This window comes from Acanthopagrus latus, chromosome 13 (genome assembly GCF_904848185.1).
Source record: "Acanthopagrus latus isolate v.2019 chromosome 13, fAcaLat1.1, whole genome shotgun sequence".
In the NCBI taxonomy this organism is placed as follows: Eukaryota; Metazoa; Chordata; class Actinopteri; order Spariformes; family Sparidae; genus Acanthopagrus; species Acanthopagrus latus.
Window position 1 is genome coordinate 1,310,112 of NC_051051.1, and position 9,694 is coordinate 1,319,805.

The 9,694-nt window shown below is 42.9% G+C and overlaps 2 long non-coding RNA genes across 2 annotated transcripts; both read left to right on the plus strand.

The window, feature by feature from the left end:
* Window positions 1-888: 888 nt before the first annotated feature.
* Window positions 889-3,047, plus strand: LOC119030741. The gene is made up of 2 exons (XR_005078398.1): window positions 889-2,367; window positions 2,663-3,047. It is a non-coding gene; the product is annotated as an uncharacterized LOC119030741 (long non-coding RNA).
* Window positions 3,048-4,377: 1,330 nt separating this feature from the next.
* LOC119030743 lies at window positions 4,378-9,694 on the plus strand. Its single transcript, XR_005078399.1, has 3 exons — window positions 4,378-4,467; window positions 9,149-9,337; window positions 9,448-9,694. It is a non-coding gene; the product is annotated as an uncharacterized LOC119030743 (long non-coding RNA).

Genomic DNA, 9,694 nt, shown 5'->3' on the forward strand with positions numbered 1-9,694 from the left:
TTCTTATGACTCCGAGTCCCTGAAGTTTGAAGTGAACCCTGAAACTCAACACTTGAACTTTACTTGAACTATTTTGTGTTTCATAAATTGTATTTATGCACTCAACTGTTTTACTTTATTATATTTTGATATTTGGTTATTTTATGTCTTTTTTAAACTAATACTGGACATCATGTTGAATAAGAGGCTGCAGTCAGTGATCTCTGAGTTTAAATAAAGGGTCCGTTTCCGTCTCCACACTGAGTGAATAAATCCTGCAGAGCTCTCAGCGCTGGCTGGAATGTGCATCAGTGTGTCGCGTCTCAGAGACGGAGACGAGATGAAGAAGCTCTCAGTTTGTTCCTGGAGGAGTTCAGCACCAACGTCACTGAGCTGCAGCTGCAGATAGTCTGAGATCAAAATGCCTCTGTGTCTTCACACTCCACACTGGTTCATGTACTGTTTTATTCTGAAATGGCGCTTTTATTTTGACATGGCTGCCTGTTGAGCCGATGCAGAGCTCCAGTTTCGTGTCACTGAAGAAGAAGAAGAAGATGTAACATGAAAACTTTGGAGCGTTTACATGAGGGATGAATCAGCTCAAGGCCTGAGTGGATCATTAGTCCACCGTAACTCACTGCTATATGTTTCAAATAAAGTGTTACCGTGTGTGTGTGTGTGTGTGTGTGTGTGTGTGTGTGTGTGTGTGTGTGTGTGTGCCCTTGCACCGTTCTCTGGCTCCAAGGAGGCTCCATGCCCAGCAGTTATAGACAGCAGACACGGCTTCAACTTCCACTGCTTCTCTCTCTCTCTCACACACACACACACACACACACACACACACACACACACACACACACGCGCGCGCACACACACACACACACACACACACACACACACACACACACACACACACACACACACACACACACACGCACACACACACACACCTCCTCCTCACTCCATAACAAACAGCAAGAGTCTGGGCCCCCAAGGCTTCCTGTATCCTACACACAGCGAGCAAACAAACACAATCACATTCATTTAATCCCACACACACACACACACACACACACACACACACACAGACACACACGAGCACACACACACATGCACACACAACCACACAAAAGCATTCATTTGTGCACAGCCGTGCTGCAAACATATCCACGTACCCACACAAACACACAAGCGTTCAGGCATGTGCAGACACACACACACACACACACACACACACACACACACACACACACACACACACACACACACACACACACTCTGAACGGTAACCACTGCTATTTCTTCCCTCATTAAGCAGCAATATTACGAGCTGACACTCTGAGAGGCCTGTGGGTTTGGACTCGGTGTCCCGAGGTTTCCACTGTTAAAGGGGGGAAACGTCTCCTTCTGTTACAGGAAGAGGGAAGAGAGGAATCAGAGGAGATAACCAGCCATCCCGCAGAAGATTTAATGCCCGTATATTAGAGGTTACATCAAGGAAACAGTGTGTCCACACGAGATGATTAAGGTCATAGAGAAGTGGAGGAGTTTTCTTTTGGCATGCTCAGATGTTTTGTTTCTTATCGGAATTACATAATTTCTTTTCCGCTCTCAGAGGAGCATTTTTCTGTAATTATGAATTCATCACCGTTTCTGCCCCGTGGAAGCAGAAGCGGTCAGTTTAACACGGTGTTTGTTTCAGCAGGAACTAGATACCCAGTGTTGCCTGGTGAACTTTAAGGATGGTGATCGGCAGACCTCAGATCAGTGTGCCTGCAGTCTTTCTGCTCGTGACTCTACAGTGTTGGCAGATTTCTCACCTCAGAACAAAAATGTGAAACTATCCTTGAAGCTTTTCATCTCCATAAAATAAAGAGATAAAATCATCACACCATCAGTCTGATGTTGCTGTTAACATCATCAGATTGAAGTGCAGCTGATGATTTAACCCGTTCAGGATATTATATTTATATATATCATATATGATTACTGATATGTGCAAACTTATTTAATTGTTTTGATTTATTCTGACGGTTCTGATCTGATTTGACTCGGTCAGCACTCAATACAAACTCTGTCCTATGAACACATATTATCTAGGACGCTGACTGAAGGTTATATTTTTGCCCATGTGTTTGTTGGTTTGTCAGCAGGATTACACAAAAACAACTCGATGTATTTATGAAACTTGGACGGAGTTTGAGTCTCAGAATAAACCCCATTACCTTCTGGATAAAGGGACGGAGCTCAGAATGTTTTGCCAATTTTCTTTAACATTCTGAGATTCCAGATTGTTTTTTTGACATTTTAAATTGTATTTAAATTTCTCAGGGAATAATGAATCATGATGGTAAAAATTGGGAGTGTTTAAGTGGCTGGTATCTGTGAGTGAGTACAAAAAAAGAGTCTGTATCTAATGGATTTAAATATGTTTTATTTGATCTTGGACTTAACTCAGTGCTGTCCTTGATAAAATTCTAATTTTGGTAAAATAATGCACAACATTTAATGTGTTTTAAAGCATCACTTCAGTTATAAATCGGCTCTAAACACAATTCATTGTCATTTTTACTTTTAAGTTGATTTCTTGCATTCAGATTTTCCACTCATTGAAAATAAACATGTGATAAAGTATTTTGATCATCTTGTTTGATTGCTAACGATTCTTTCATTTATTTTCCAGAGTGTGAACAGAACCAGCAGTGGATCTGAGCATGTTAAACATCATGTCTTTGTTTTGTCTCAGTGTCTCGGTGCAGAACCTGTCAACCTGCACGCGGGCCGCACCGTCTGTACATCATATAGTTATTATCAGGCTCAGACTCGATCCGTGTGAGCGCCGTTGAGTTGGGATGGAGAGAAGTGGTTTCTGGGTAACCGTAGCTCGTGCAGGCCTGCGAACAGACCAATGTGCAAAAACCTCCAAAATGTGAAATATTTGTTGTGCAGATCTGCGGCTGTGTGTGTCAAACAAACTGTGATTAGTCGAGCAGACGGAGATCATGTGGTATCACCGTTAGTGTGCCGACACCCACACGGGACTAAAGCAAACAACCATATGGAAAGTATTTATTTGTTTTCATTCATGTGTTTGTTGTAGTTTCATAAATTGATTTTGCGAGTGAAGATGTCTTCAAATTGTATGTTTGTGGACTTTTTACTAACAAGAGTTCTGGATTTACTGGATTAACATTTTCACACTCTGAGCAGTTTGTTACAACAATGTTTCATATGAGCATCACACACTAATGAGACACATTTTAATAAAGTTTATACGTTCTAACTAACTAACTTTATTATTGGTTCAAAGATGAATAAAGGTGTCTTCTGTGAGGACGGGATGGGCCACTGCTAGCTTGTTAGCATGCTAAGTTTAGTAAATAATACCTGCAACATGACAACATCTCTGACATCTTCGCTCTGTTGATGATTTAAGTACATTTTTGAATGCAATAAAATAATAAATTAATACATATTGCAACTTCAAGATCAATTTATAGAAAAAGATATATCTTAGAAAAAGATCCTGATCCATATTATAAAGTATTTACGCTTCCTCCTCCACTGCAGCGGCTCTGAATGTGCGTCACTGTGCTGAAGTAAATTGCTTCTCTGTACTTTATATCAAGATAATTTAACATGATTCAACAAATAAATCGACACCGACACAAACTTCACATTTACAAGAAAGAAACATGAAAGAAACATCCAGAGAAAAATACGACAAGAAATGGAAATAAATCACAACAGTGACACTTTAACTCACGCAAACTCGTGTAAGATCTCTATTTTTAGCCGCACTGATAGCATATTTTTGGCTTCACCTATACATCCTACCTGTGTTTATAATATCCCTTCCGCTGCCCTCGTCCTCCTCCAGCACTCGAGCGTGTGAAAGGAAGACGCCGGGGTAGCAACAGAGGAAACATAGCAACCACATAATTGGTGGCCAGGATCAAACTTCAATCAGGTCGTCCTATCGGCGCGGCTCTCTACCCTGTTCTTTTCCCATATATCATGTGCCGTAATGACTGTGACACGGCTGCTACAGGGTTTGGTTGAGTTGGAATGTATGTAATTGGTTTAGAGAAGTTGAGAGAAGAAAAAAAAATCTGCAAGGTTGCAATCAGTGACATGTTCTGACTGTTGTGGTGGAAACTGCTCACCTGCATTTTAACGCAACAAAGCATAAAGTTTTTTAAGACAAAATAAATAAATGTGTATTTTTTGTTTCCTTACAGTCACAGTTTATTCTTCTTCTATGCAGTTACATTTTGAAGTAGAGATTTACTTCTTGGCTTGTGTGACGGGAGGTTTGTTGTATTCTTTGGTTGTAGCAGCATAAATAAAATGGACCTGTCTCCTAAATCTGCTGTTTCACTGTTTTACTGGTTGAAACTGAACGCAGCTCACCAGTAAACTCACCTGTTTGCACATTTAAAAGCCGTGTTACGGACGGATCAGAGCTTCTCCAGGTCCAGGTCTCAGGTAATCAGGATCTATTGGGTTCACCTGTGCTGTTCTCCCTCAGCTGGCTGCAGTCAGTCAGCTGGGAGGTTTTATCAGAGGGCTGCAGTTCACCTGCTCAGGTGGTCGTGTGTCTTCAGGGAGTCGACACCATCAGTCGACTCTCTGCGTTTCTGTTTGGGTGAAACTCTGAGCTGAGAGTTTGAGATTTCTTTCTTTGGGCCAGTTTCTACACATTTAGTTTCCCCCTGATCACTGACTCCCACCTCACCTTTGGTTTTTGGGTCCAGTGTTTTTGTTGGTCTCTCATGTTGATAGAATCAGCAGGCGGCTGTGGGTTTTATTCCCACCTCCACCTCTCAGACACCAAGAGACCAGTTTGCTTTGACCCTGTTGTGGTTTGTGCTGAGCTCTGTGAGTCTCCAGGTTCTACAGAAACACTTGAGCGTGTCTGGAAGCAGGAAGAGGAGGTCGGGAGTTTCATGCCATGATTTCCTCCAAAATATCCAAAGATGGTTTGTTGACTTTTAAAGGTTGCATCTCTTTCCTGTTATCAAAGACAGTGAGGTGCTGAACAATTACGTAACTCTGAACACCAAAGAGCTTTTATTGAGCTAAAATCTGAGACTGAAGAAAAATGAAAAGAAGGAAAAATGCTTTCATGTTTGCTTTAATGCAATAAAGCAAAAGGGGGGAAAAATCATTTAATTTCTTCTCTCATTTTGACCTGCTATTAAAGTATTTAAGACATGGCTGCTGGCAGCCAATAGCTGTGGCTTATAATAATTCTACTTCCTCATCTTTGTTTCCACTTTTACCAGCCTAAACAAGAATTCTACATATTTCTGGTGATTAAAATGCATTAAAGTCTGTTAGAACAGCAAACTGAAGTCAAGCAGCATGAGGATAGTTTCTGTCTCTGATGTGTTAACATCTGATCTATAGTCCACAAAACATTTCTGGAGCTTCACAGAGAAACACAAACACCTGAACTTCAACAAACTGGATCCATACAGCTGCTGCTGTAGACCTGGAAACACCAGACGAGCTGTTTGTAGCTGTTTCATATATTCTGTTGTTCAGGAGAAAGCTGCCTTCTTTTGTTTTTGCTGTGAAGCTCCAAAAAAAAAAAAAAAAGAAACTTCCCTGAACTTTCCACTCACATCAGGCTGAGGAGATAATGACTGAATTTTCAATTTTAGGTGAACCAATCCTTTAATTAGCCTTCAGCATAAAGATGGTATTAAATTTAAAACTTGACCACAAACTGAAGCCTGAAGCACAAATGTTTCTGTCTCCAGAGAGAACGACCGCTGATTACTGTGTGTGTGTGTGTGTGTGTGTGTGTGTGTGTGTGTGTGTGTGTGTGTGTGTGTGTGTGTGTGTGTGTGTGTGTGTGTGTGTGTGTGTGAATAGACTCAGCCTTCACTAACAGCTAGCTTGCTGTGCTGCTGGGTCGTCCCACCAGACACAGGAAGTTACAGTGTCCCGGACGTCATTGTACTGAGGGACAGAGGTGTCTTTGTCCGGGCTCGAGGTCGCTGAGCAGGTGCTGTGTCTCTGTTCCCTCAGTGTTCCTGCGTCGCTCGCTCTCCTTTCTCTCCCTCTGAATCTGTCTTTCCTCCCTCACTCTGCACAGCTCCGGCTTATAGTAGCTTAGAGTATTCTGCATGTTGAACACATAAAGTTACAAACATTTAGCATCATGTTCCTGACGTGGACGCCTCACAGTGGAACTTATATCTCTTTATTTGACTCTTAGTAGAAAATATGAAGCAACATGAACAAACAAACTTTACACCCAAGGAAACTGATTTGAAATTGATGATTAAAATAAATATTGAGATGTTTTATTGAAGTAAATAGGTGAGAAACACAATTAAATAGATTTTAAACAGCTGAACTTGACTAAAAAAAGTAAAAGTAAGTAGTTTCTTATTAAACGCACTTAATGGATTTAAGTGCTTATTATTTTTATTTTTTTTATCTTGTATTTCCCAATTGAGTCCTGACACACAGAGACAAGTCAGAGCTGTTGCACTTCTGGTTCCCTCATGTTTGTTTTCTTCAGTTAAAAGCCTGCAGTAAGGTTTTAACATAAAATTCATCATGTTTGAGTTAAAAAAGCATTAACGTGTCTGTCACCGTCTCACCGGCTCGTCTTTACTTTGGTTGAACTCCATTCTAGCTCCAACTTTAAAACTTGAAGATGGAAGCTTACATGAAGAAAACGTGCAGATACCAGAGTTTATATTCTGCTGTATCCCTGCTGTCGCCTGCAGCGCGCTGAAAACATCCTGGATATTTTACTGCATCTCGTCTCGTTTCGCAGGATATAAGCCAGAGAGCTTTTCTCAGTTCTGTTGTAGTTTGTGCAACGATCATACACGCATTCATTAATAATAAACAGATTCTGGGATCCAGAACAAAAGGAGGCTCGACCCTGCACGACAGGACTGGAGCTGAATATGGAAGCTTGGAATTAAGGAATCTGAGTCTGTTGTCTTTCTGTGAATAAAAAGCCAACAGCAGTTTCATAACTTACAGGAAGCATGACGATACCAAGGACGTCTGTTCGCTCACGTCCTTGGATGAAAGCATTAAATCTGAGCTGAGAATGTAATCTATTACTTATAAACTCCTCCAGACCTTCATGTCACACACACTCGCTCTCTTTCTGCTTATTGAGGATTAATAATAGTTCATGTCTGACCTCAGCAGGAGGTACAGGCCTTTCTGCTTACAGCATCATCGACACACACACACACACACACACACACACACACACACACACACACACACACACACACACACACACACACACACACACACACACACACACACACGGACAGACCCAGGAAAGAGGAACGTGAGAAAAGAACGAGAGGGAGATTAACACACTAATCCAATATCCGATGCTCCTGGACGGAGGAGCGGCTGTTGAATGATGCCTCCCTCTCTCTCTCTCACACACACACACACACACACACACACACACACACACACACACACACACACACACACACACACACACACACACACACACACACACAGATACTGTAGAGGGGGTCTGAAGGATCCGTCTCGTAAGCATTTCAGTGAGACCAACCACATCCTTGGTTAAGCCACACAAACGCACACATGCATGCACGTACATGCACGCGTGCACACACACACGCATACAGCCACAGGAATAGTGTTCTGGGCCAGAGGGCTGCACGGGCCAGACCACTTCTCACAGACAACACCACTGCCACACAGTTTACAAGACTTACAGCTAATATATATTCAGCTGATTTGGACGTGTGTGTGCGTGTGTGTGTGTCAGTGTGTGTGTGTGTGTGTCAGTGTGTGGTTCAGCTAAACTAGTTCCTGCAGTTCCTCGAGATTCCCTTTCTTGGAAACCATTACCTAAATCACTTTTCACAATGGCTGGCAGGAAGTGAATCCAGAGGGGTTATAATTCGCTCCCCTCTCCCCGGCCGGTCCTGTGGGGCCTGCTGATTGGCAGCTGGATGCTGAAACTTGTTGAGTAAGATTAAAGGAGCAGTCCGTTTAATTTACCAACACACACTCTTAAAGTCGCCCGTGTCTCAATGGACAAACTTTGAAAACAAGCAAGCAAAACCAGAGCAATCCTCTCCTTCAGCTGATGCTTCTTCCTCCAGGGCTGACGAGTGTTGTCGAGGTCCTGGACGCTTCACTCAGGCCATCAACTCGCTGGTTTGTCACCCAGATGACATGCACAGAAAATCTGCTTTTCAAGGCAAATGTTCTCCTTTGTAGAGAAGAGATGAAGTCACTGAGGTCACTCCACTGTCCTTTCTAAATGGCTAGGTAACTGTTGCTACGGCTAACAGCTTCTTCTGACAGAAGCTAACAAAGCTGCAACTTCACTAAAAGCGGTAAAAGACAACTTGATAACTTTCTCCTCCTCGTGTTTCCATGTGGTATCACCACCAGCAGCCTGGCAACAGGTGAAGACAAAAAACAACTCTAAGAATCCCAATTTGACCCAGAAATGTTGATGTCAGTGCTTTGGAAAGCAGAGTATTGATAACTGGACAGGTTTGTTACTTACTGATCAGGTAGAGAGAAAGTCTGGAGTCCGTCTGGTGACGAGGAACAGACGCTGACACATCATCGCTCTCCATCGAGCGAACGTCCGTCTGTTCCCTGTTTTACCTCAGTTTGTATCGCTCTCCCTCTTCGCCTTGTTTGCCTCCTCAATGTCACAAAGTTTCCGCAGATATTCCAGCTGTTCCACTGTTACCTGAGAATAGCGACCGGGTAAAACAATGGCTTTTCCTGTTTTGCTTGCGCAATGGCATACTTGCTCCCTTGTGCTGCAATTCAGCCTTCAATTTTACATGTTTTTATGACCTGACTTTCATATTTGCAGCGGAGGGATGGTGCTGGAGTTACAGACAGAAGTGTGAGACACCACCAGCTACTTATAGGAAACCTCGGGACAGTTTTCAGCTGCATGTGTGAAGACACAAGCAGATATTTCAAGATAAAAACATGATCCTCTAACTATAACCAGGTGGTTTTTGTGCCTAAGCCTAACCAGATCTTACACACAGCATCGTCACAGCATAAAACAGAACATTTAGCACGTTGCCAACATTTATTCTAGTCGATCAGGTCCTGTGTAACTCGAGATGAACTCCGTCTTTACTGTCATTAATTTGTGGGATAGCGACCCTGGTTCGAGACCGTGACACGGAACAACCGGCTCCGGCTGAGAGATCTGTGACCTTCGAGAACAGAGAGTGTATGACAGGAACTTCACAGGAAGAGAAAAGGTCAGCCAACAGGAACATGAGAGTGCCAACGGAGCTAAAAGGAAACATTGAACCTTAGTGAGACATGCCAAGATACCCAACAGGTACACACACTCACACACACTCTCACACACACACACACACACCAGAAAATGTACACAACTCTCAGCCATCAGAGAAAACATGTCTTGACCTCTTCTCTCTTCGCCTTCAGGTGCGCTGGCCTGAGAGGCGGCGGGGCGTCGGTTGTTTCTGACGGTTACTGTGGTGATTCTGCTTGTTGCTCATCATATTGACCAAACAGATGTATGTGAACAGGAAGGAGGATATTTCAGGGTGGAGCTGCGTTCAACATCAGCTGTACAGGAGGATGTGACTGTGTGACGCACACAAGAGGACCATTATAGTATAGATCCTCCTCTCCTCCTCTCCTCTCTCCTCCTCTCCTCTCTCCTCCTCTC